The sequence below is a fragment of the Phyllobates terribilis genome, unplaced genomic scaffold (genome assembly GCF_046119375.1).
Source record: "Phyllobates terribilis strain yellow unplaced genomic scaffold, ASM4611937v1 Scaffold_74__1_contigs__length_7073193, whole genome shotgun sequence".
Lineage (NCBI taxonomy): Eukaryota > Metazoa > Chordata > Amphibia > Anura > Dendrobatidae > Phyllobates > Phyllobates terribilis.
The window spans coordinates 2677354-2702926 of NW_027362834.1; the positions used below are offsets into that span (position 1 = coordinate 2677354).

Below are 25573 nucleotides of genomic sequence, written 5' to 3' on the forward strand. Positions count from 1 at the left end.
AAAGAAGTCAGTGTTCCAGCAGAGGGAGACAACGTTTCAGAAAAGGCATTGTAGCAAACCAAAAAAGAAATTTTAAGCGCATCATAGTAACCAGCTCACATACCTGTTAGCTCAGGTGAGTTTAAAAGGCTGCTGTTGATAACAAGGGCATTTGCTAAATAGATGGTGTGTGTGCAACAATATACTGAAAGGTCAATTATATTGTGCAGCTTATCTCACCACCTGTAGTTATTTAGGTGAAAGCTCCAAAATGCTTGCCTAATATGTCTGTTTATCCAAAAGGAAGTATAGAGGGAGAGCTAGATAGATAGCATTGCATTACATTACATTACATGGCAATGCAATGCACAGTTGCTGAAGTTGAACCAAAATGAGCTTGTCATCTGGCTTCTGCAACTTTTAACATGAAAAATCCAATGAGGAGAAGAAAAGCAAAGCCAAAGAGTCCATCCCAAAATCCGACAAACAAGCAAAATGAACAAAAAGCATTGAATTCAATTCTTTCTGATTTTAGAAACTGCATTAAAGAAGGGGTGCACCGGTCCTGGAGATACTGCAATACCAGGTCAATGCGTGGAGTGGACAGAGCAAGCTCTTTTTCCATCTCCCTGTTCTAAAAATCCATTTAATATATGGTCCCCAGATAGGGGATGTGACACCCCAGGGGTCTGGTTGCCACAGTAACGTAATGTTATGTCTGAGAGCAGGTGGGAGGTCCTTTGGTCAGGGATCCTGTGCATGCCACACCTCCTGCCCAGTCTTGGGAGGGGAAGAACTTCCCCTATAAAAACCTGGGGCTGAGGCAGGGTGAGGAGTAGAAGAAGAGAAGAAGTAGAGACAGCATAGGAAGAAACAGCAGTTACAAGGAGTCAGGGGCTGGCAGCTGCAGAGTTCGCCCTGACTAAGAAGACGTTTTACCGGACCCGGAGTCCGAGGCTGTGGGGACTAATTCCTACCCAGCAGCAGAATCCGTCAGGCAGGGGATTTCAGGTCCTCTGGCCCAGAAGCCCGAAGGCACGGTGACACGCGTGGGACCAGCACCGCCATCGTGGAGCGGAAGCCATTAGAAGGCCCCGAGTCACCGGCCATACGGGTGAGCACCACACGGTACACTCAGGGACGTGGGCTACTTACATCAGCTCCTAGCAAGGTAGCCAGAAGAGTACAGTCAGTTTGGGAGGCCTACAACTACGCCTGGCCAGGGGAGATCCCATCTGCTCAAGGACTGACCAGGCCCCATCCGCTAGCAAGTACTCCGGGAGGGTCTTTTGTTGTTACCAGTAAAGACCCTGAACTACACCGTACCGTCTCTGAGTGGTTCCTGCTACCCCCATCATCCACGTCGGCTGCCCTGAGGCCATACCCCTCCCGTTGGGGGTTATACTATCACGCTGCACAATCCTACCATCGGCCTCAGCGGTCTGCCCTGCAGCAGCAGCCCCCTGGCTGCACTCAACGGGTGGCGTAGTCATCAACCATTTACCGCTAACAGACTGCCGTCCAGTTTGACTCCCTGGGCACGGACCGGGTCACCGCCACGAGACTACAACCCTCAACAGATCCGGCTCCGGGTAAGCTCACGCAGCGCGACACAGGCCCAGGGGCGCGTCAACTTTGGCGTAGTCGGCAGGATCTCGTGCCCGCAACCACCGGGTACTGCGTGCCTGAAAAAGAGACTTTTCAAACTTACCAGTGGTGAAGATTCCCGCCATCCGGCGCCATCTTCAGAAGAGGGGCGTGGACTCCGAAAGCGCACGAGAACTGAAGCCCCGCCTCACGTCCGGACGTTGCGTAAGGTCCTGGAAGGAGCCCAGCAGACGCCGACGTCACAGGAGCGCGACGGAAGGTCCTCAACCCTGACGATCCACTGCGGAGCCGCGGCCTACGGAAGAGGATCATCGCAAGGTAGGCCACGGTCCACTAGGGGGGAGGAAGATGTCGGATACGGAGGAGAGCTTCACTACCTCGACCCCCGCCAGCGCCACCGCTGCTGCAGTTATGCCCTTCACCATGCGATATATCCCGGGAGCAGCTTGGCTACCCCAGTACTCAGGGGAGTCACATACCCTGCATGACTTTAGAGAAAAGCTGGATAGCCTCTTCCAGGTGTACCCCCTCACAGAAGAGCAAAAAGTGAGCATCCTGGTGGCCCAACTAACCGGGGCAGCCAAAAGAGAAGTAAAATCTTGGCCACCTGGGAGGAGGACTGTCGCAGAGAAACTAACCCGGCTGAGGGACACCTTCGATACCCGCACCTCAGCCGAGATCAAGCTTAGATTCTACGGGTGCAAGCAGCGAGCGCATGAGAGTATAAGGGACTATGCACTAAACCTACAAGAGGCCCTGAGGGCCATAAAGCTGTTGACTGAACAATTTATAGAGGGTTTATATTGCAATACCCACCGAACCCAGTTGCGGGCAATGGCCTTACAGGATCCCCATCTGGACTTTGCACAGTTCAAGGATAGAGCTATCCGGGTGCTCCGAGAACCAGCACCGGGTGGCGTTGTGACCCACAGGCGCCCAGCTATCACTTACCACCAGGAGGCGGCGCCCTTGTCGGCAGGGCCTGTGGGAGCTGATGCGCAGGCTTTGGACAATGACCCGGCTCCAGACCTACACCATCATGTCCAAGAGCTAGTTAAGAGCGTTGCTGCGCGAACCCGAACTGTGCAGTCTTTACAGGTTTCCACCCCAGGGAAGATCCAGCTGGCATCCGGACCGGAGGACATCCCGTGGCGTCGACCAAGGAGGACCCCACCGGCCAGAGGAAGACCCAGTGACCGATACAGCGAGGACGGACGACCCATCTGCCGCCGCTGCAATCAACCCGGACATATGGAAAGGTACTGTTCTTTAAACGGGCACAACCTGGGGTAGAGGGCCAACCCCCAGGAAAAAGATCACCAGGCCCATCGAACTGGCGCGACAGATATGTGGGAGGACGTCCAGTCTTGCCTGTGGTACTGGATGGCATTCCCATGAGTGCCCTACTGGATACCGGGTCACAGGTCACCACCATCCCGTACGTGCTCTTCAAGCAGTACTGGAATGACTCGGATATTACCCGCTACCCTGACGACGACTTGAGTATCATCGCCAGCAATGGCCAGCCCGTGCCACAGATCGGATTTAAAGAGGTGACCCTCAAAATCGGTAGAGTCGAACTGGCCGCACAGGGACTGATCATTGTAGATATTGATAAACATGAGAGTCACCCAAAAATAACTCTAGGAACTAACGTAATTGAAAATTGTCTTGCAGAGGTGATTTTCCTTTTACAGCAGGTTGCCAAGAACGCCAGCTCCGGCGAGCAGCGGGTGCTCCAGAAAGAGATCCGGGCACTGATGCAACGGCAACAAGTGGAACTCTCCGGCGGTGAGATTGGTAGCGTAAGAATGTGTGACCCTTTTCCTATTGCCATGCCCCCAAAAAGTGAAATGATGATTTGGTGCCGGGCAGCTATTGGTCTGAGAGGTAGAGATTACCAGGCAATGGTAGAACCAGTTTACTCAGACAGTAGGCCCACCATTTTGACAGCACGGGGGGTGGTCAATGTACGCCATGGGAGGGTGCCCGTTCGCATAATAAATATCGGGGAGAGGGAAGTGTACCTGCCCCGGTATGCCACGCTAGCCAAATTATATACCACTAATCAAAATTCTATACAATCTGTGGAACCCTTGCCTCCATCTCACCCGGAGGAAGGTAACGGCTCTAAGAAAGACATGGAGGACTGGTGTCAGCAACTACATCTGGGTACTGACTCCACTCCCTCACATCAGAAACAAGGAGTCTATCGGGTGGTTCAAGAGTATGAGAGAGTGTTTAGTAAACACCCGTTAGACTTCGGGCGAGTCAAGGGGGTAGAACACCGCATCCCCACGGGAGATCATCCTCCCATAAAAGAGAGGTATCGACCCGTACCCCCTGCACATTACCAACACGCCAAGGGGATGCTTAGAGACATGAAGGAGGCTGGGGTAATCCGGGATAGCTGTAGCCCCTGGGCAGCCCCACTAGTTTTAGTCAAAAAGAAAGACAACACCATGAGGATGTGTGTAGATTACCGGAAAATCAACCGTATCACACACAAGGATGCGTACCCCTTACCAAGGATAGAGGAGTCATTGACTGCTTTAAGATCTGCTAACTTCTTCTCTACCTTGGATCTCACTAGCGGGTACTGGCAGGTTCCTGTAGCAGAGGCGGACCGGGAGAAGACCGCATTCACCACCCCGATGGGACTTAGCGAGTTCACCTGCATGCCGTTCGGACTCTGCAACGCCCCAGGAACCTTCCAACGATTAATGGAGTGCTGTCTGGGCCACAGAAACTTCGAGACGGTCCTGTTGTACCTGGACGATGTCATCGTATACTCCAAAACTTATGAGGACCACCTGAAACACCTGGCGGAGGTGTTCGAAGCTCTGGCGAGTTACGGCCTAAAGGTGAAACCCTCCAAGTGTCACCTCCTGAAACCAAAGGTGCAATACCTGGGACACGTGGTGAGCGCTGACGGAGTGGCTCCCGACCCCGATAAGATCACCGCAATTAAGGGATGGCCAAGCCCCTCCAGCGTAAAAGAAGTGCGGCAGTTCCTAGGGTTGGTAGGCTACTACCGAAGGTTTATTCCCGGTTTCACCAAAAAGGCAGCGCCTATGCAGGACCTCCTGATAGGCCAGTCCCGGAAGGCCAAGAACCAGAAGCCGCCCTTCAAATGGGAAGAGCTAGAAGAAGAGTCCTTCCGCCAGCTGAAGATGGCCCTCACGGGGGATGAAATCTTGGCGTACCCGGACTATAGCCAGCCCTTCATCCTCTACACCGACGCCAGTAACATCGGGCTAGGAGCCGTACTGTCCCAGATTCAGCAGGGGAGAGAACGAGTAATCTCCTATGCCAGCCGAAAACTGCGACCCACCGAAAGGAACCCAGAGAATTACAGCTCATTTAAGCTAGAGTTCCTGGCCGTGGTATGGGCAGTCACCGAGCGCTTTAGGCATTACCTCGCTTCTTCCCGGTTCACCGTATACACGGATAACAACCCGTTGACACACCTGGACACGGCAAGACTCGGTGCCCTGGAGCAGAGGTGGATGGCCCGTCTGTCCAACTACGAGTTCACAATCAAATACCGGGCAGGACGCTCCAATACTAACGCGGACGCCCTGTCCAGGATGCCCAACCTGCCGGACGAAGGAGAAGATCCGGAGGGACTGGAAGAAGTTGAACTCCCTGCGTTCCACCGTCATGGGACTATCCAGTATTCCCACCGGGTAAGGGGTAAGCAGGCTGCTACGTTGAACCCCTTACCCCACTACAACTGGGCGGAAACGCAAGACAGCGACCCTGCCGTCCGACTGGTGAAGGAGATGCTGACTCGGCCGGAGGCTCGCCTTGAACCGGACGCTCCGGAGGAAGACAAACAACTATGGGCGGAGAAGAGTCGACTATTCCTTTACAAGGGGAAGTTGTGCCGCAGAATGGTCAACTCCCGGACGCATGAACTACTCTGGCAAGTAGTGGTGTCCCGAAGAGACGCAGCCATGGTGATGGAGGCATACCACGACGGAGCTGGACACTTCGGGTGGAAAAAGCTGGAGTTTCTGCTGCGCGAGCGGTTCCACTGGGTAGGCATGAGGGGAACCATCGAGAAGTGGTGCAGAGACTGTGGCCCGTGCAATCTGAGAAGGAAGGACCGGGCCAGCCAGAAGACTCCCCTGCAGTCCATCGTCACCCGGCAACCGTTGGAACTGGTAGCCTTGGATCATGTAAAACTGACCCCAAGCAGAAGTGGCTACGTCTACGCGTTAACCATCGTGGATCATTACTCCCGGTTCTTGGTTGTCGTCCCCGTCAAGGACTTAACGGCTCAAACAGCAGCTAGAGCCTTCCAGCAGCACTTCTGCCGTCCACACGGGTACCCGGACCAAGTGCTGACGGACCAGGGACCTGCCTTTGAAGCGGAGGTCTTCCAGGAATTCTGCAATCTGTATGGCTGCCGGAAGATAAGGACGACACCCTACCATCCGCAAACTAATGGACTTTGTGAAAAAATGAACCAGGTGGTAATGGATCTTCTAAAAACATTGCCCCTGGAAGAACGCAGTCTGTGGCCTGAGAAGTTGCCCGATCTGGTGGACCTATACAACCACATCCCGGTAGGTTCCACCAACTGTACCCCGGCTTACCTAATGAGGGCAAGACCTGGTAAGTTACCTGTTGACCTGGAAATGGGAGTCCTGACACCCGAGGACACTTCACCAGAAACAGACTGGGACACAGAGAGGCAGCAGCAGTACCGGAGAGTACAGGAGAGCGTGGAGCGAAGTCTCTGTCAGGCTAGGGAAAGACAAGAGAAGACATACAACCAGTATGCTCCCGCTGTTCCCCTGGTACCCGGAGAGCAGGTCTTGAAGAGGAAGAGACGGCTCCACAAGTTGGACGACCAGTGGGAGAAGGACCCGTACACCGTACTGCCCTCAAGCCACGAAAACCCGAAGGTCTGTACCATCAGTAAAGACGGAGGGGAAACCACAGCCATTGTATCCCGGGACCACCTGAAGAAGTGTCCCGAACAACTGAGGAACCCTGAAGAGGAACAAGAAGACCATCGACCCGTAGAGGAAAGGGAAGATATGGTTAGTACCATGCTCGGGGACTTCCCTCGGTCTTGGACTCAAGTCAATGGTGCAGTTGTGGTACCCGTACTCACCTTCCTCCAACCATCATCCCAAGAACCTACGGAGCAACGGGTAGAGCTGGAAGAACAGCCGGTCCAGGAGGCAGAAGACTCCACACAAGCAGAACAGGAGAATCAACCCTCTGCTTATAGTGAGCCTGCCGTACCCCTAGTGAGACAAAGAGCCGGTAGACAGCTGCCCAGTTTACCCTTGACAGCTCCTACACCCTGTAGTTCAGGGCCAGACAGTCAGCTCCGTAGGTCCACTAGGGCCACTAGAGGCCAGTTACCCGCACGTTGGAGGATCTAAATGTTTAAGCTATTTTATAATGTTTACCTGTCTATAGTTGCTTGTGTGTAATTTTGTGTTTCTAGTTGTTTTTAGGAAACCTTGGTGGATTTACCGGGAATCCTTGTATATAGTTGGAGCGTAACCCAGGATGGACTAAAGACTGTCAAGGACTCGGGGTAGAACAGACCCCTACCTGGTTACGTCTCCCTGTTTCGGTGAAATGGACACCTTTGCTTTTCTTCAAAGACTGCACCCGGTTGCGGATACGCCGTGACCATCTTATTGTGTTTCCTTATTGTATTTTAGTGTTGTTGTTTTCACCTTGTTATGTTTTTCTATAATGTGTTTAGTCCCGGAGTACTAAATTTTACTAGGGGGGAATGTGACACCCCAGGGGTCTGGTTGCCACAGTAACGTAATGTTATGTCTGAGAGCAGGTGGGAGGTCCTTTGGTCAGGGATCCTGTGCATGCCACACCTCCTGCCCAGTCTTGGGAGGGGAAGAACTTCCCCTATAAAAACCTGGGGCTGAGGCAGGGTGAGGAGTAGAAGAAGAGAAGAAGTAGAGACAGCATAGGAAGAAACAGCAGTTACAAGGAGTCAGGGGCTGGCAGCTGCAGAGTTCGCCCTGACTAAGAAGACTTTTTACCGGACCCGGAGTCCGAGGCTGTGGGGACTAATTCCAACCCAGCAGCAGAATCCGTCAGGCAGGGGATTTCAGGTCCTCTGGCCCAGAAGCCCGAAGGCACGGTCACACGCGTGGGACCAGCACCGCCATCGTGGAGCGGAAGCCATTAGAAGGCCCCGAGTCACCGGCCATACGGGTGAGCACCACACGGTACACTCAGGGACGTGGGCTACTTACATCAGCTCCTAGCAAGGTAGCCAGAAGAGTACAGTCAGTTTGGGAGGCCTACAACTACGCCTGGCCAGGGGAGATCCCATCTGCTCAAGGACTGACCAGGCCCCATCCGCTAGCAAGTACTCCGGGAGGGTCTTTTGTTGTTACCAGTAAAGACCCTGAACTACACCGTACCGTCTCTGAGTGGTTCCTGCTACCCCCATCATCCACGTCGGCTGCCCTGAGGCCATACCCCTCCCGTTGGGGGTTATACTATCACGCTGCACAATCCTACCATCGGCCTCAGCGGTCTGCCCTGCAGCAGCAGCCCCCTGGCTGCACTCAACGGGTGGCGTAGTCATCAACCATTTACCGCTAACAGACTGCCGTCCAGTTTGACTCCCTGGGCACGGACCGGGTCACAGCCACGAGACTACAACCCTCAACAGATCCGGCTCCGGGTAAGCTCACGCAGCGCGACACAGGCCCAGGGGCGCGTCAGGGACGTATCAGATATTAAACTGATAAGAACAGATACTACACTTGATCTTAGCCAAAAGGCCGAGAAGCGATAACCAGAATTGGTTTCCGACTACGGTGCCACCCAAGGATTCTGAAAAGTCCATTTGTGGAGATGGCCACCTGGACTCCCGTTAAGAAGACATGCTGTCAACCTCTAGATCCCTCACATGCCTGCACTTTTCGGCTTGCTGCTGCTGCAATCCACGCGTTTTAGATCTGCATAACTCCACCTCTTTTAGCACAGTACCCTCAACCCCCGGCTGTTCCCACCCGCCTCAACACCGTTGGAAGGGAGGAGAACCAATTAAGGCTGGGGGTTGGGGGTGGAACGAGCAGCTGTCTACCCTTAGCAGGAGGGTTGCTGATTAATTACCTCTCCTGCTGCTGCTGCTGCTGGCTGTCCAGCAGCAGACTGAAGGTGGCTGCTGCTGTGCGCAGGTATATAAAGGCTCAGAGCCTATTATGACACGCGCAGCCAGCGTTCCATTGCCACATTCCGTCTACTGCAGGCGGGATACCTGGATGGCTGAATGTCACTGAGAAGCTCACAGAGACCGCCATAAGCAACAGTTTAAAAGAATGCCACAGACTAATCAACCAAACTTTTTGGGTTGGTTTCTCTTTTATAGTCTGCAGGCATTAAATGAAAGAAGTCAGTGTTCCAGCAGAGGGAGACAACGTTTCAGAAAAGGCATTGTAGCAAACCAAAAAAGAAATTTTAAGCGCAGCAGAGTAACCAGCTCACATACCTGTTAGCTCAGGTGAGTTTAAAAGGCTGCTGTTGATAACAAGGGCATTTGCTAAATAGATGGTGTGTGTGCAACAATATACTGAAAGGTCAATTATATTGTGCAGCTTATCTCACCACCTGTAGTTATTTAGGTGAAAGCTCCAAAATGCTTGCCTAATATGTCTGTTTATCCAAAAGGAAGTATAGAGGGAGAGCTAGATAGATAGCATTGCATTACATTACATTACATGGCAATGCAATGCACAGTTGCTGAAGTTGAACCAAAATGAGCTTGTCATCTGGCTTCTGCAACTTTTAACATGAAAAATCCAATGAGGAGAAGAAAAGCAAAGCCAAAGAGTCCATCCCAAAATCCGACAAACAAGCAAAATGAACAAAAAGCATTGAATTCAATTCTTTCTGATTTTAGAAACTGCATTAAAGAAGGGGTGCACCGGTCCTGGAGATACTGCAATACCAGGTCAATGCGTGGAGTGGACAGAGCAAGCTCTTTTTCCATCTCCCTGTTCTAAAAATCCATTTAATATATGGTCCCCAGATAGGGGACGTATCAGATATTAAACTGATAAGAACAGATACTACACTTGATCTTAGCCAAAAGGCCGAGAAGCGATAACCAGAATTGGTTTCCGACTACGGTGCCACCCAAGGATTCTGAAAAGTCCATTTGTGGAGATGGCCACCTGGACTCCCGTTAAGAAGACATGCTGTCAACCTCTAGATCCCTCACATGCCTGCACTTTTCGGCTTGCTGCTGCTGCAATCCACGCGTTTTAGATCTGCATAACTCCACCTCTTTTAGCACAGTACCCTCAACCCCCGGCTGTTCCCACCCGCCTCAACACCGTTGGAAGGGAGGAGAACCAATTAAGGCGGGGGGGGGTGGAACGAGCAGCTGTCTACCCTTAGCAGGAGGGTTGCTGATTAATTACCTCTCCTGCTGCTGCTGCTGCTGGCTGTCCAGCAGCAGACTGAAGGTGGCTGCTGCTGTGCGCAGGTATATAAAGGCTCAGAGCCTATTATGACACGCGCAGCCAGCGTTCCATTGCCACATTCCGTCTACTGCAGGCGGGATACCTGGATGGCTGAATGTCACTGAGAAGCTCACAGAGACCGCCATAAGCAACAGTTTAACAGAATGCCACAGACTAATCAACCAAACTTTTTGGGTTGGTTTCTCTTTTATAGTCTGCAGGCATTAAATGAAAGAAGTCAGTGTTCCAGCAGAGGGAGACAACGTTTCAGAAAAGGCATTGTAGCAAACCAAAAAATAAATTTTAAGCGCAGCAGAGTAACCAGCTCACATATCTGTTAGCTCAGGTGAGTTTAAAAGGCTGCTGTTGATAACAAGGGCATTTGCTAAATAGATGGTGTGTGTGCAACAATATACTGAAAGGTCAATTATATTGTGCAGCTTATCTCACCACCTGTAGTTATTTAGGTGAAAGCTCCAAAATGCTTGCCTAATATGTCTGTTTATCCAAAAGGAAGTATAGAGGGAGAGCTAGATAGATAGCATTGCATTACATTACATTACATGGCAATGCAATGCACAGTTGCTGAAGTTGAACCAAAATGAGCTTGTCATCTGGCTTCTGCAACTTTTAACATGAAAAATCCAATGAGGAGAAGAAAAGCAAAGCCAAAGAGTCCATCCCAAAATCCGACAAACAAGCAAAATGAACAAAAAGCATTGAATTCAATTCTTTCTGATTTTAGAAACTGCATTAAAGAAGGGGTGCACCGGTCCTGGAGATACTGCAATACCAGGTCAATGCGTGGAGTGGACAGAGCAAGCTCTTTTTCCATCTCCCTGTTCTAAAAATCCATTTAATATATGGTCCCCAGATAGGGGACGTATCAGATATTAAACTGATAAGAACAGATACTACACTTGATCTTAGCCAAAAGGCCGAGAAGCGATAACCAGAATTGGTTTCCGACTACGGTGCCACCCAAGGATTCTGAAAAGTCCATTTGTGGAGATGGCCACCTGGACTCCCGTTAAGAAGACATGCTGTCAACCTCTAGATCCCTCACATGCCTGCACTTTTCGGCTTGCTGCTGCTGCAATCCACGCGTTTTAGATCTGCATAACTCCACCTCTTTTAGCACAGTACCCTCAACCCCCGGCTGTTCCCACCCGCCTCAACACCGTTGGAAGGGAGGAGAACCAATTAAGGCGGGGGGGGGGGTGGAACGAGCAGCTGTCTACCCTTAGCAGGAGGGTTGCTGATTAATTACCTCTCCTGCTGCTGCTGCTGCTGGCTGTCCAGCAGCAGACTGAAGGTGGCTGCTGCTGTGCGCAGGTATATAAAGGCTCAGAGCCTATTATGACACGCGCAGCCAGCGTTCCATTGCCACATTCCGTCTACTGCAGGCGGGATACCTGGATGGCTGAATGTCACTGAGAAGCTCACAGAGACCGCCATAAGCAACAGTTTAAAAGAATGCCACAGACTAATCAACCAAACTTTTTGGGTTGGTTTCTCTTTTATAGTCTGCAGGCATTAAATGAAAGAAGTCAGTGTTCCAGCAGAGGGAGACAACGTTTCAGAAAAGGCATTGTAGCAAACCAAAAAAGAAATTTTAAGCGCAGCAGAGTAACCAGCTCACATATCTGTTAGCTCAGGTGAGTTTAAAAGGCTGCTGTTGATAACAAGGGCATTTGCTAAATAGATGGTGTGTGTGCAACAATATACTGAAAGGTCAATTATATTGTGCAGCTTATCTCACCACCTGTAGTTATTTAGGTGAAAGCTCCAAAATGCTTGCCTAATATGTCTGTTTATCCAAAAGGAAGTATAGAGGGAGAGCTAGATAGATAGCATTGCATTACATTACATTACATGGCAATGCAATGCACAGTTGCTGAAGTTGAACCAAAATGAGCTTGTCATCTGGCTTCTGCAACTTTTAACATGAAAAATCCAATGAGGAGAAGAAAAGCAAAGCCAAAGAGTCCATCCCAAAATCCGACAAACAAGCAAAATGAACAAAAAGCATTGAATTCAATTCTTTCTGATTTTAGAAACTGCATTAAAGAAGGGGTGCACCGGTCCTGGAGATACTGCAATACCAGGTCAATGCGTGGAGTGGACAGAGCAAGCTCTTTTTCCATCTCCCTGTTCTAAAAATCCATTTAATATATGGTCCCCAGATAGGGGACGTATCAGATATTAAACTGATAAGAACAGATACTACACTTGATCTTAGCCAAAAGGCCGAGAAGCGATAACCAGAATTGGTTTCCGACTACGGTGCCACCCAAGGATTCTGAAAAGTCCATTTGTGGAGATGGCCACCTGGACTCCCGTTAAGAAGACATGCTGTCAACCTCTAGATCCCTCACATGCCTGCACTTTTCGGCTTGCTGCTGCTGCAATCCACGCGTTTTAGATCTGCATAACTCCACCTCTTTTAGCACAGTACCCTCAACCCCCGGCTGTTCCCACCCGCCTCAACACCGTTGGAAGGGAGGAGAACCAATTAAGGCGGGGGGGGGGGTGGAACGAGCAGCTGTCTACCCTTAGCAGGAGGGTTGCTGATTAATTACCTCTCCTGCTGCTGCTGCTGCTGGCTGTCCAGCAGCAGACTGAAGGTGGCTGCTGCTGTGCGCAGGTATATAAAGGCTCAGAGCCTATTATGACACGCGCAGCCAGCGTTCCATTGCCACATTCCGTCTACTGCAGGCGGGATACCTGGATGGCTGAATGTCACTGAGAAGCTCACAGAGACCGCCATAAGCAACAGTTTAAAAGAATGCCACAGACTAATCAACCAAACTTTTTGGGTTGGTTTCTCTTTTATAGTCTGCAGGCATTAAATGAAAGAAGTCAGTGTTCCAGCAGAGGGAGACAACGTTTCAGAAAAGGCATTGTAGCAAACCAAAAAAGAAATTTTAAGCGCAGCAGAGTAACCAGCTCACATATCTGTTAGCTCAGGTGAGTTTAAAAGGCTGCTGTTGATAACAAGGGCATTTGCTAAATAGATGGTGTGTGTGCAACAATATACTGAAAGGTCAATTATATTGTGCAGCTTATCTCACCACCTGTAGTTATTTAGGTGAAAGCTCCAAAATGCTTGCCTAATATGTCTGTTTATCCAAAAGGAAGTATAGAGGGAGAGCTAGATAGATAGCATTGCATTACATTACATTACATGGCAATGCAATGCACAGTTGCTGAAGTTGAACCAAAATGAGCTTGTCATCTGGCTTCTGCAACTTTTAACATGAAAAATCCAATGAGGAGAAGAAAAGCAAAGCCAAAGAGTCCATCCCAAAGTCCGACAAACAAGCAAAATGAACAAAAAGCATTGAATTCAATTCTTTCTGATTTTAGAAACTGCATTAAAGAAGGGGTGCACCGGTCCTGGAGATACTGCAATACCAGGTCAATGCGTGGAGTGGACAGAGCAAGCTCTTTTTCCATCTCCCTGTTCTAAAAATCCATTTAATATATGGTCCCCAGATAGGGGACGTATCAGATATTAAACTGATAAGAACAGATACTACACTTGATCTTAGCCAAAAGGCCGAGAAGCGATAACCAGAATTGGTTTCCGACTACGGTGCCACCCAAGGATTCTGAAAAGTCCATTTGTGGAGATGGCCACCTGGACTCCCGTTAAGAAGACATGCTGTCAACCTCTAGATCCCTCACATGCCTGCACTTTTCGGCTTGCTGCTGCTGCAATCCACGCGTTTTAGATCTGCATAACTCCACCTCTTTTAGCACAGTACCCTCAACCCCCGGCTGTTCCCACCCGCCTCAACACCGTTGGAAGGGAGGAGAACCAATTAAGGCGGGGGGGGTTGGAACGAGCAGCTGTCTACCATTAGCAGGAGGGTTGCTGATTAATTACCTCTCCTGCTGCTGCTGCTGCTGGCTGTCCAGCAGCAGACTGAAGGTGGCTGCTGCTGTGCGCAGGTATATAAAGGCTCAGAGCCTATTATGACACGCGCAGCCAGCGTTCCATTGCCACATTCCGTCTACTGCAGGCGGGATACCTGGATGGCTGAATGTCACTGAGAAGCTCACAGAGACCGCCATAAGCAACAGTTTAAAAGAATGCCACAGACTAATCAACCAAACTTTTTGGGTTGGTTTCTCTTTTATAGTCTGCAGGCATTAAATGAAAGAAGTCAGTGTTCCAGCAGAGGGAGACAACGTTTCAGAAAAGGCATTGTAGCAAACCAAAAAAGAAATTTTAAGCGCAGCAGAGTAACCAGCTCACATACCTGTTAGCTCAGGTGAGTTTAAAAGGCTGCTGTTGATAACAAGGGCATTTGCTAAATAGATGGTGTGTGTGCAACAATATACTGAAAGGTCAATTATATTGTGCAGCTTATCTCACCACCTGTAGTTATTTAGGTGAAAGCTCAAAAATGCTTGCCTAATATGTCTGTTTATCCAAAAGGAAGTATAGAGGGAGAGCTAGATAGATAGCATTGCATTACATTACATGGCAATGCAATGCACAGTTGCTGAAGTTGAACCAAAATGAGCTTGTCATCTGGCTTCTGCAACTTTTAACATGAAAAATCCAATGAGGAGAAGAAAAGCAAAGCCAAAGAGTCCATCCCAAAATCCGACAAACAAGCAAAATGAACAAAAAGCATTGAATTCAATTCTTTCTGATTTTAGAAACTGCATTAAAGAAGGGGTGCACCGGTCCTGGAGATACTGCAATACCAGGTCAATGCGTGGAGTGGACAGAGCAAGCTCTTTTTCCATCTCCCTGTTCTAAAAATCCATTTAATATATGGTCCCCAGATAGGGGACGTATCAGATATTAAACTGATAAGAACAGATTTTTTTGATTGAATATATCTTTTATTAGCACAAAAAATAAGTTAACAGACAGTGTACAGTGCCGCAGCCCAGTACACACTGAATTCTACATCATATTTACATAGCATGAGGATACGACGCACTAACTAGACACATCACACCCCTATGCTACACAAAACACTCAATCTGAAAGAAAAAGCATGTCAATCAATACAGTACGACGAACCGTGATAAGGGATGGGGATTGGAAAAAAGGGGATGGGGAGGGGAAAATCACAGGCCCGAAGCTTTATTGAAAGACAAGACACATAAGGGGAGAGGGGGAGGAGGGGTTTAGTCCTCATCCTCGTCCTCCGGACCGTCCACGATGGAATAGTCTCTGAGCAGGCTGTGGATCAGCCTGCGGCAGTCCTGGATGGACATCCTCTCCCTCCTCAAGATGAGCCGGTTCCTGGCAACCCAAACGGCATCCTTGAAGCAGTTCATAAGGCGCCAAGCCTCCTGGATGGCTCCGACGGTATGAACCCCAGGGAAGAGTCCGTAAAGCACAGAATGGTGTGATAGGCTCGCCCTGGGGACAGAGTTCCTCAGGTCGTCCTCAAGGGCAGTCAACAGGCGCTGTGCAAATCCGCAGTCCCAAAAAGTGTGCAAAGATGTTTCCTCCACGAAGGGGCACCTTGGGCAGTACCGGGTCTTGCACAGGTTCCGGGCATGCATGAATGACCGGACGGGCAGTCCGCCCTGAATCGCCATCCACGACAAGTCCTTGTGCCCGTTGGTCAGCCTGTCAGACGACACATTTGTCCACACAGTCTCCAGCGTGTCCTGGTGAAGTCCTGTGATGTTCTCCATGTCATCCTTGGCTCTGATGAGCTTGTGGATAGTTTTGGGCTTCCACAAGTCGGGCTTGAGTCCCTCCAGTTGATGTTCCCCCACAAATCGAACGACGTCTCCGTAGAACCATGGCGTCGTCCAGTTGTAGGGGAAGGAGCTGTCCCACTTGTCCCAGCCGAGTCGCCTCCAAAGAGGAAGCAGGAAGAAGCGAGACATGGACCTGCCCGCGGAGCCATTCTTGACTTGCAAAGTCCGGCGGACACAATCACACACAAAAGAGGATCGCAGGAGGGTGGGGATATCTGGAACGCCCTTCCCACCCTTGCGAGGCTCCTTGTACATGACGGCCCACCTGACTCTGTCCATCTTGGATCCCCAGACAAAGTGAAACACTGTCCTGGTAATGGCCCTGCACACAGTGACGTGTGGGGGCCAGGCCTGCGCCGTGTACTGCAAGACGGGCAGGACCTCATTACGCAGGACGAGTGCCTTACCCTCACAAGTGAGGTGTCTGAGGCTCCAGAGTCCGATCCGTTGCTTCACCTTGGCCAAGCGTTCTTGCCAGGACTTGAGGGCCGCTCCTTCCTTCCCGAACCAGACTCCCAGCACCTTGAGGAAATCCGGTTGAATGTTGAAGGGGAAGGGGGCGGAGGAGGCCGGCTGCCAATCCCCGAAGAGCATGGCTTCCGACTTCCTGCAGTTGACTTTGGCCCCTGAAGCCCGGCCGAACCTCTCACACGTCTGGACGAGGGCGTCGACTGAACCACGATCAGCGCAGAAGACGGTGACGTCGTCCATGTAGAGCGAGCACTTGACCTCGTGTCGTCCCGGACCCGGTGCGGTGATCCCTCTGATCTCTCCATTCTGCCGGATAGCCTCTGCGAAGAGTTCTATAACACAAACAAAAAGAAGAGGTGATAGAGGGCAGCCTTGTCTGACCCCAGAGAGGACAGGGAAGGGGTCAGTCTTCCAGCCGTTCACCAACACCGAGCTGTGGATATCAAAATACATCAGACGGACATACGAACAAAACATGTTACCCAAACCTAACCGGTGCAGAGCTCGGCCCATGAACTCGTGGGAAACCCGGTCGAAGGCCTTCTCCTGATCCAAGGAGACCAGGGCCGCGTGTGCGCGGCGGACCTTGATGTACTCGACCGTGTCCCGCACGAGAGCGAGGCTGTCTGCGATGCGACGTCCAGGGATGCCGCAGGTCTGGTCCGGGTGGATGATCCGTCCGATGACCGTCTTAAGTCGTGTCGCCATCGTCTTGGCCAGGATCTTGTAGTCCACGTTGAGCAGAGTGATGGGACGCCAATTCCTCAGGTCGCACCTCTCTCCCTTCCGCTTGTACAGGATCGTGACCATTCCTTCCCTCAAAGATGGAGGCATTCTACCCTCCACCACCATCTCCTCGTACAGGTCCAACAGGTCCGGACAGATGAGGTCTCCCAGCGCTACATAGAGCTCCGCTGGAAGACCATCACTGCCCGGCGTCCTGCCGGTCCTAAAGGATTTAGCGGCAGAGAGCAATTCGCCCACCATCAGAGGTTTGTCCAAGGCTGCCGTGCCTGCAGGATCAAGATGGTTAGTGATACCTGACAGGAACTTATCAGCAGCGTCGGGGTCGGTAGTCTTGTGGGAGTAGAGTTCGCTGTAGAAGTCGCTGACGACCCTCATCACGTCCTCCTTCCCACGTCGCATGTTTCCGCTCTCGTCTCGCAGCTCGTTCAGGGGCGTGTGACCGGCATGAAGTTTCCTGAAAAAGAATGAGTTACATTTCTCACCCTTCTCCAGATTCTCCACTTTGGAACGGAAGACGATTCGCTTGGACTCCTCCTCAAAGTGCCTTTTCAGGCTCTTCTTGGTCTCCTCCAGCTCCTCCCTCACGTCCCAGCCGCAGTGAAGAAGGTCCTGCAGCGACCGCAGCTCGCGCTGCAGCCCTCTGAAGTCCCTCCTCTTCTCACACGCCTGTTGTCGACCCTTGGCCTGAAAGAAACAGCGAAACTCAAGTTTAACATATTCCCACCAATCAGAGACTGCTTGGAAGCTACCCTTGTAGGACTGCCACATTGTGTAGGCTGCTCTCAGCTCCTCCACGACTTCATCCTGAGCCAGCAGAGCACAATTCAGCTTCCAGGAGCCGGGGCCGGACGGAAAACCGTCGCCGAGGACACCTTGTAAGTGAATGGCTCTGTGGTCGGAGAAGAAGCAGGGGACCATCGAGTGCCTACTCTGCCTGACTGCCCGAGAGGTGAACACAAAGTCAATCCTGGAGCGGAGTGAGCCATCGGGTCGGCTCCACGAATAGTTCGTGGAGCCTCTCCCCATGGAGCCCACCACGTCCTGAAGAGAGGCCTCGGTTACCATCTCGATGAGCAGCTTGGACGTGATGTCCAACTTGGCAGATGTGCCAGAACTACGACCATCCTCCTCGATGGGACAGTTGAAATCCCCGGCCATCACTAAGGTCCTGGTGGTGGCAAGCTGAAGCCGCAGGGTCTGGAAAAGCTCCAAACGCTCATTCTTCAGTGGGGACGCATACACGTTGATGAACCTGACAGGTTCTCCCGCCCAGTTGCCATCTACAACAAGAGCCCTGCCGCAGATGAGCTCCTGGACGGACTCAAGCGTGAATGCGCCCCCCCTGATCAGAATTGCGACCCCCGCAGACTTGCAGTCACCCCCACCGGACCAGTAGGATGGACCGTGGGACCACTCCCTGGCCAGATGTTTGAAGGACCTAGAGGAGGGAAGGGAACATTCCTGCAACATATAAACATCACACAACTGGGAAGTAAGGAAGGCATAAATAGTCTGACGTCTGAACTTGTCCTTGATGCTCCTGACATTAATGGAAAATAAGTTAATATTAGCCATCATGTAGGGAAAAAAGAAAAAGTTAGCGCAGGCAATACACCTTAGTTACCACTCCGGTCGGGTGGTCCCTCGTCGGTGTTGACTGCTGGTGATGGGATCACCAGCAGACCCTCTTCCTCCATCTGGTCAAGCAGCGCGGCCTCGATCTCGGCGACCACCAGTTCCTCCTCTTCTGGCTCGGCCACCAGGGTCTCAACCATGTGCTCCATCTCTTCTGGCTCAGGGAGGGTATCCTCCTTTTCGCCTACGAAATCCAGAATCTTCTTTTTGGAGGATTCAGTAGCAGGGCTGTCCTCCACCTTCCTCTTTCCCCGGGTTGGAACTGGGGAGACAAGACGGGGAAAATCCTCCTCGGAATAGATAGCGGCGGGTGGAGGAAAGGTTAATTCCACCGCTACCATGGTCTGGGGAGGGAGAGTGGCTGCCGGGGCAGGGGAAAGGACACCTGCTGAGGAGTAGGGGAAGGAGGAAGAGGAAGTGGAATCCTCAGCAGGGGTGGCCGGGGTGGGGGGGGATTGGACGGGGGTGGCAGGGGGAGGGATCGAGAGAGGGGTGACAGAACTCTTACCCTCCTTTGACTTTTTCTTCTGCTTCGGAGCTGCTGGGACCGTCGCTGGGGCTTTGGCCACCGACTCCTTGACCGCTTTGGCCTTGGTCGTCTCGGCCTTGGCTGCTGGGGCCTTGGTCGTCGCGTCCTTGACCTTCACAGGCCTGGTCGTCGGGGCCTTGTCCTCCGGAGTTAGGGTCGTCGCAACCACCGATGCCCAGGATCTCTCACGCTTGGGGCAATCCTTGTACAGATGAGCCGCCAGCCCACACAGGTTGCAGGACGTCTTCTTCGGGCAGTCCTTCGAGCTGTGTCCCGTCACTCGACAAATCCTGCAGGCATCCTCCTTGCAGTCCTTCATCTCGTGGCCGTTCTTGCCGCATCTCCTGCAGTTCCGCGGCATGTCCGGGTAATAGATGAGGCCGTAGGAGTTGCCCAGGGAGAATGTCGGGGGCAGGTGCCGAAGTCCGTCTGAGTACGCCAGGTCCCTGTGAAGTCTAACGGTCACCGACCACTTACCTGTCCAGAAGCCGAGTCCATTCAGGATGTGAGAGGGTTCCTTCACAACCAAACAGAAGCGTCTCAGGAAGGTACAGATGTCTTGGCCTGGGGTGTGCGGGTTGCGCATGGAGACCGTGATCCTCCTTTCGCCCCTCTGGATAGGGCAGCTACCTGTAAAGGCAGAGAAAGAATTATCCGGTCCTTTTGCGCTTACCATTTCCCAGAACCTCCTGCAGGTGTTCACAGTGGCGAAGGTGACGAAGAAGATCCCCGTCAAGAAGGTCTGGATGCTGAGGGTGTCCGACCTGGAGAAGCCTCGATCCAGCAGCATCTTCTGGCAGAACACGTCCGAGGACATGTCCGGCACCCTCCCATCCACTTCCTTCAGCTTCAGGGCCACCGTCTGCCGCATCCATGGCTCCAGGGCTGGAGCTTCATGGCGGGGCTTCTGGGGTCCCTTCTGCTGGCCAGTCGCGGAGGCAGAGTCCTTGGGGGCAGAATCGGCTCCTGGCTGGGCCCTCCTGGCTGTCCCCTGCTCCAGGCTCTTCTTTTCGGCCTTCCTCGCAGCGCTTGCCATGGCTTTCCTCCTGCAGTTAGTTCTTGGAGCTGGATCTGGAACTCTTCCCGGAATGGGTGGAGCTATGCAGATTCTTCTCCCGTCGTGTTCTGGACAAATTCCCCGAGAGGTCTTTGTCTCGATGATTTTCTTCCTCGAAGATTCCACAGGACAGCCCGATTCTTCTCCGAGTCTTCGTCTTCTTCTGGATTCTTTAGAGCTTCTTCCTCCCACCGATATCCGCCTTCCTTCTCCGATGTCAGCTGGGCTCCGAAGCTCTTCTCCTTCCGAGTTCGATCGCTCTCGTCAAGTGTAGATCGTAGCTCTTGTGTTCTTAAAAGAACAGATACTACACTTGATCTTAGCCAAAAGGCCGAGAAGCGATAACCAGAATTGGTTTCCGACTACGGTGCCACCCAAGGATTCTGAAAAGTCCATTTGTGGAGATGGCCACCTGGACTCCCGTTAAGAAGACATGCTGTCAACCTCTAGATCCCTCACATGCCTGCACTTTTCGGCTTGCTGCTGCTGCAATCCACGCGTTTTAGATCTGCATAACTCCACCTCTTTTAGCACAGTACCCTCAACCCCCGGCTGTTCCCACCCGCCTCAACACCGTTGGAAGGGAGGAGAACCAATTAAGGCGGGGGGGGGGTGGAACGAGCAGCTGTCTACCCTTAGCAGGAGGGTTGCTGATTAATTACCTCTCCTGCTGCTGCTGCTGCTGGCTGTCCAGCAGCAGACTGAAGGTGGCTGCTGCTGTGCGCAGGTATATAAAGGCTCAGAGCCTATTATGACACGCGCAGCCAGCGTTCCATTGCCACATTCCGTCTACTGCAGGCGGGATACCTGGATGGCTGAATGTCACTGAGAAGCTCACAGAGACCGCCATAAGCAACAGTTTAAAAGAATGCCACAGACTAATCAACCAAACTTTTTGGGTTGGTTTCTCTTTTATAGTCTGCAGGCATTAAATGAAAGAAGTCAGTGTTCCAGCAGAGGGAGACAACGTTTCAGAAAAGGCATTGTAGCAAACCAAAAAAGAAATTTTAAGCGCAGCAGAGTAACCAGCTCACATACCTGTTAGCTCAGGTGAGTTTAAAAGGCTGCTGTTGATAACAAGGGCATTTGCTAAATAGATGGTGTGTGTGCAACAATATACTGAAAGGTCAATTATATTGTGCAGCTTATCTCACCACCTGTAGTTATTTAGGTGAAAGCTCCAAAATGCTTGCCTAATATGTCTGTTTATCCAAAAGGAAGTATAGAGGGAGAGCTAGATAGATAGCATTGCATTACATTACATTACATGGCAATGCAATGCACAGTTGCTGAAGTTGAACCAAAATGAGCTTGTCATCTGGCTTCTGCAACTTTTAACATGAAAAATCCAATGAGGAGAAGAAAAGCAAAGCCAAAGAGTCCATCCCAAAATCCGACAAACAAGCAAAATGAACAAAAAGCATTGAATTCAATTCTTTCTGATTTTAGAAACTGCATTAAAGAAGGGGTGCACCGGTCCTGGAGATACTGCAATACCAGGTCAATGCGTGGAGTGGACAGAGCAAGCTCTTTTTCCATTTCCCTGTTCTAAAAATCCATTTAATATATGGTCCCCAGATAGGGGACGTATCAGATATTAAACTGATAAGAACAGATACTACACTTGATCTTAGCCAAAAGGCCGAGAAGCGATAACCAGAATTGGTTTCCGACTACGGTGCCACCCAAGGATTCTGAAAAGTCCATTTGTGGAGATGGCCACCTGGACTCCCGTTAAGAAGACATGCTGTCAACCTCTAGATCCCTCACATGCCTGCACTTTTCGGCTTGCTGCTGCTGCAATCCACGCGTTTTAGATCTGCATAACTCCACCTCTTTTAGCACAGTACCCTCAACCCCCGGCTGTTCCCACCCGCCTCAACACCGTTGGAAGGGAGGAGAACCAATTAAGGCGGGGGGGGGGTGGAACGAGCAGCTGTCTACCCTTAGCAGGAGGGTTGCTGATTAATTACCTCTCCTGCTGCTGCTGCTGCTGGCTGTCCAGCAGCAGACTGAAGGTGGCTGCTGCTGTGCGCAGGTATATAAAGGCTCAGAGCCTATTATGACACGCGCAGCCAGCGTTCCATTGCCACATTCCGTCTACTGCAGGCGGGATACCTGGATGGCTGAATGTCACTGAGAAGCTCACAGAGACCGCCATAAGCAACAGTTTAAAAGAATGCCACAGACTAATCAACCAAACTTTTTGGGTTGGTTTCTCTTTTATAGTCTGCAGGCATTAAATGAAAGAAGTCAGTGTTCCAGCAGAGGGAGACAACGTTTCAGAAAAGGCATTGTAGCAAACCAAAAAAGAAATTTTAAGCGCAGCAGAGTAACCAGCTCACATACCTGTTAGCTCAGGTGAGTTTAAAAGGCTGCTGTTGATAACAAGGGCATTTGCTAAATAGATGGTGTGTGTGCAACAATATACTGAAAGGTCAATTATATTGTGCAGCTTATCTCACCACCTGTAGTTATTTAGGTGAAAGCTCCAAAATGCTTGCCTAATATGTCTGTTTATCCAAAAGGAAGTATAGAGGGAGAGCTAGATAGATAGCATTGCATTACATTACATTACATGGCAATGCAATGCACAGTTGCTGAAGTTGAACCAAAATGAGCTTGTCATCTGGCTTCTGCAACTTTTAACATGAAAAATCCAATGAGGAGAAGAAAAGCAAAGCCAAAGAGTCCATCCCAAAATCCGACAAACAAGCAAAATGAACAAAAAGCATTGAATTCAATTCTTTCTGATTTTAGAAACTGCATTAAAGAAGGGGTGCACCGGTCCTGGAGATACTGCAATACCAGGTCAATGCGTGGAGTGGACAGAGCAAGCTCTTTTTCCATCTCCCTGTTCTAAAAATCCATTTAATATATGGTCCCCAGATAGGGGACGTATCAGATAATAAACTGATAAGAACAGATACTACACTTGATCTTAGCCAAAAGGCCGAGAAGCGATAACCAGAATTGGTTTCCGACTACGGTGCCACCCAAGGATTCTGAAAAGTCCATTTGTGGAGATGGCCACCTGGACTCCCGTTAAGAAGACATGCTGTCAACCTCTAGATCCCTCACATGCCTGCACTTTTCGGCTTGCTGCTGCTGCAATCCACGCGTTTTAGATCTGCATAACTCCACCTCTTTTAGCACAGTACCCTCAACCCCCGGCTGTTCCCACCCGCCTCAACACCGTTGGAAGGGAGGAGAACTAATTAAGGCGGGGGGGTGGTGGAACGAGCAGCTGTCTACCCTTAGCAGGAGGGTTGCTGATTAATTACCTCTCCTGCTGCTGGCTGTCCAGCAGCAGACTGAAGGTGGCTGCTGCTGTGCGCAGGTATATAAAGGCTCAGAGCCTATTATGACACGCGCAGCCAGCGTTCCATTGCCACATTCCGTCTACTGCAGGCGGGATACCTGGATGGCTGAATGTCACTGAGAAGCTCACAGAGACCACCATAAGCAACAGTTTAAAAGAATGCCACAGACTAATCAACCAAACTTTTTGGGTTGGTTTCTCTTTTATAGTCTGCAGGCATTAAATGAAAGAAGTCAGTGTTCCAGCAAAGGGAGACAACGTTTCAGAAAAGGCATTGTAGCAAACCAAAAAAGAAATTTTAAGCGCAGCAGAGTAACCAGCTCACATACCTGTTAGCTCAGGTGAGTTTAAAAGGCTGCTGTTGATAACAAGGGCATTTGCTAAATAGATGGTGTGTGTGCAACAATATACTGAAAGGTCAATTATATTGTGCAGCTTATCTCACCACCTGTAGTTATTTAGGTGAAAGCTCCAAAATGCTTGCCTAATATGTCTGTTTATCCAAAAGGAAGTATAGAGGGAGAGCTAGATAGATAGCATTGCATTACATTACATTACATGGCAATGCAATGCACAGTTGCTGAAGTTGAACCAAAATGAGCTTGTCATCTGGCTTCTGCAACTTTTAACATGAAAAATCCAATGAGGAGAAGAAAAGCAAAGCCAAAGAGTCCATCCCAAAATCCGACAAACAAGCAAAATGAACAAAAAGCATTGAATTCAATTCTTTCTGATTTTAGAAACTGCATTAAAGAAGGGGTGCACCGGTCCTGGAGATACTGCAATACCAGGTCAATGCGTGGAGTGGACAGAGCAAGCTCTTTTTCCATCTCCCTGTTCTAAAAATCCATTTAATATATGGTCCCCAGATAGGGGACGTATCAGATAATAAACTGATAAGAACAGATACTACACTTGATCTTAGCCAAAAGGCCGAGAAGCGATAACCAGAATTGGTTTCCGACTACGGTGCCACCCAAGGATTCTGAAAAGTCCATTTGTGGAGATGGCCACCTGGACTCCCGTTAAGAAGACATGCTGTCAACCTCTAGATCCCTCACATGCCTGCACTTTTCGGCTTGCTGCTGCTGCAATCCACGCGTTTTAGATCTGCATAACTCCACCTCTTTTAGCACAGTACCCTCAACCCCCGGCTGTTCCCACCCGCCTCAACACCGTTGGAAGGGAGGAGAACTAATTAAGGCGGGGGGGTGGTGGAACGAGCAGCTGTCTACCCTTAGCAGGAGGGTTGCTGATTAATTACCTCTCCTGCTGCTGGCTGTCCAGCAGCAGACTGAAGGTGGCTGCTGCTGTGCGCAGGTATATAAAGGCTCAGAGCCTATTATGACACGCGCAGCCAGCGTTCCATTGCCACATTCCGTCTACTGCAGGCGGGATACCTGGATGGCTGAATGTCACTGAGAAGCTCACAGAGACCACCATAAGCAACAGTTTAAAAGAATGCCACAGACTAATCAACCAAACTTTTTGGGTTGGTTTCTCTTTTATAGTCTGCAGGCATTAAATGAAAGAAGTCAGTGTTCCAGCAAAGGGAGACAACGTTTCAGAAAAGGCATTGTAGCAAACCAAAAAAGAAATTTTAAGCGCAGCAGAGTAACCAGCTCACATACCTGTTAGCTCAGGTGAGTTTAAAAGGCTGCTGTTGATAACAAGGGCATTTGCTAAATAGATGGTGTGTGTGCAACAATATACTGAAAGGTCAATTATATTGTGCAGCTTATCTCACCACCTGTAGTTATTTAGGTGAAAGCTCCAAAATGCTTGCCTAATATGTCTGTTTATCCAAAAGGAAGTATAGAGGGAGAGCTAGATAGATAGCATTGCATTACATTACATTACATGGCAATGCAATGCACAGTTGCTGAAGTTGAACCAAAATGAGCTTGTCATCTGGCTTCTGCAACTTTTAACATGAAAAATCCAATGAGGAGAAGAAAAGCAAAGCCAAAGAGTCCATCCCAAAATCCGACAAACAAGCAAAATGAACA

General features: G+C 50.4%; 8 non-coding genes and 3 pseudogenes across 8 annotated transcripts; all 11 read right to left on the bottom strand.

The window, feature by feature from the left end:
* Nucleotides 1–528: 528 nt before the first annotated feature.
* LOC141196411 (U2 spliceosomal RNA) lies at nt 529–652 on the bottom strand (annotated as a pseudogene).
* Nucleotides 653–8275: 7623 nt separating this feature from the next.
* LOC141196405 (U2 spliceosomal RNA) lies at nt 8276–8387 on the bottom strand (annotated as a pseudogene).
* Nucleotides 8388–9510: 1123 nt separating this feature from the next.
* Nucleotides 9511–9701, bottom strand: LOC141194999 (U2 spliceosomal RNA). The gene has a single exon (XR_012267610.1). It is a non-coding gene; the product is annotated as a U2 spliceosomal RNA (small nuclear RNA).
* A 1119-nt stretch (nt 9702–10820) lies between these two features.
* Nucleotides 10821–11011, bottom strand: LOC141195000 (U2 spliceosomal RNA). Its single transcript, XR_012267611.1, has one exon. It is a non-coding gene; the product is annotated as a U2 spliceosomal RNA (small nuclear RNA).
* Nucleotides 11012–12132: 1121 nt separating this feature from the next.
* Nucleotides 12133–12323, bottom strand: LOC141195002 (U2 spliceosomal RNA). The gene has a single exon (XR_012267613.1). It is a non-coding gene; the product is annotated as a U2 spliceosomal RNA (small nuclear RNA).
* Nucleotides 12324–13444: 1121 nt separating this feature from the next.
* Nucleotides 13445–13635, bottom strand: LOC141195003 (U2 spliceosomal RNA). The gene has a single exon (XR_012267614.1). It is a non-coding gene; the product is annotated as a U2 spliceosomal RNA (small nuclear RNA).
* Nucleotides 13636–14749: 1114 nt separating this feature from the next.
* Nucleotides 14750–14943, bottom strand: LOC141196254 (U2 spliceosomal RNA). Its single transcript, XR_012268817.1, has one exon. It is a non-coding gene; the product is annotated as a U2 spliceosomal RNA (small nuclear RNA).
* Nucleotides 14944–20507: 5564 nt separating this feature from the next.
* LOC141196450 (U2 spliceosomal RNA) lies at nt 20508–20585 on the bottom strand (annotated as a pseudogene).
* Nucleotides 20586–21705: 1120 nt separating this feature from the next.
* On the bottom strand, nt 21706–21896 carry LOC141195977 (U2 spliceosomal RNA). Its single transcript, XR_012268547.1, has one exon. It is a non-coding gene; the product is annotated as a U2 spliceosomal RNA (small nuclear RNA).
* A 1120-nt stretch (nt 21897–23016) lies between these two features.
* Nucleotides 23017–23207, bottom strand: LOC141196108 (U2 spliceosomal RNA). The gene has a single exon (XR_012268674.1). It is a non-coding gene; the product is annotated as a U2 spliceosomal RNA (small nuclear RNA).
* A 1111-nt stretch (nt 23208–24318) lies between these two features.
* Nucleotides 24319–24509, bottom strand: LOC141196109 (U2 spliceosomal RNA). The gene has a single exon (XR_012268675.1). It is a non-coding gene; the product is annotated as a U2 spliceosomal RNA (small nuclear RNA).
* Between the last annotated feature and the right edge of the window lie 1064 nt (nt 24510–25573).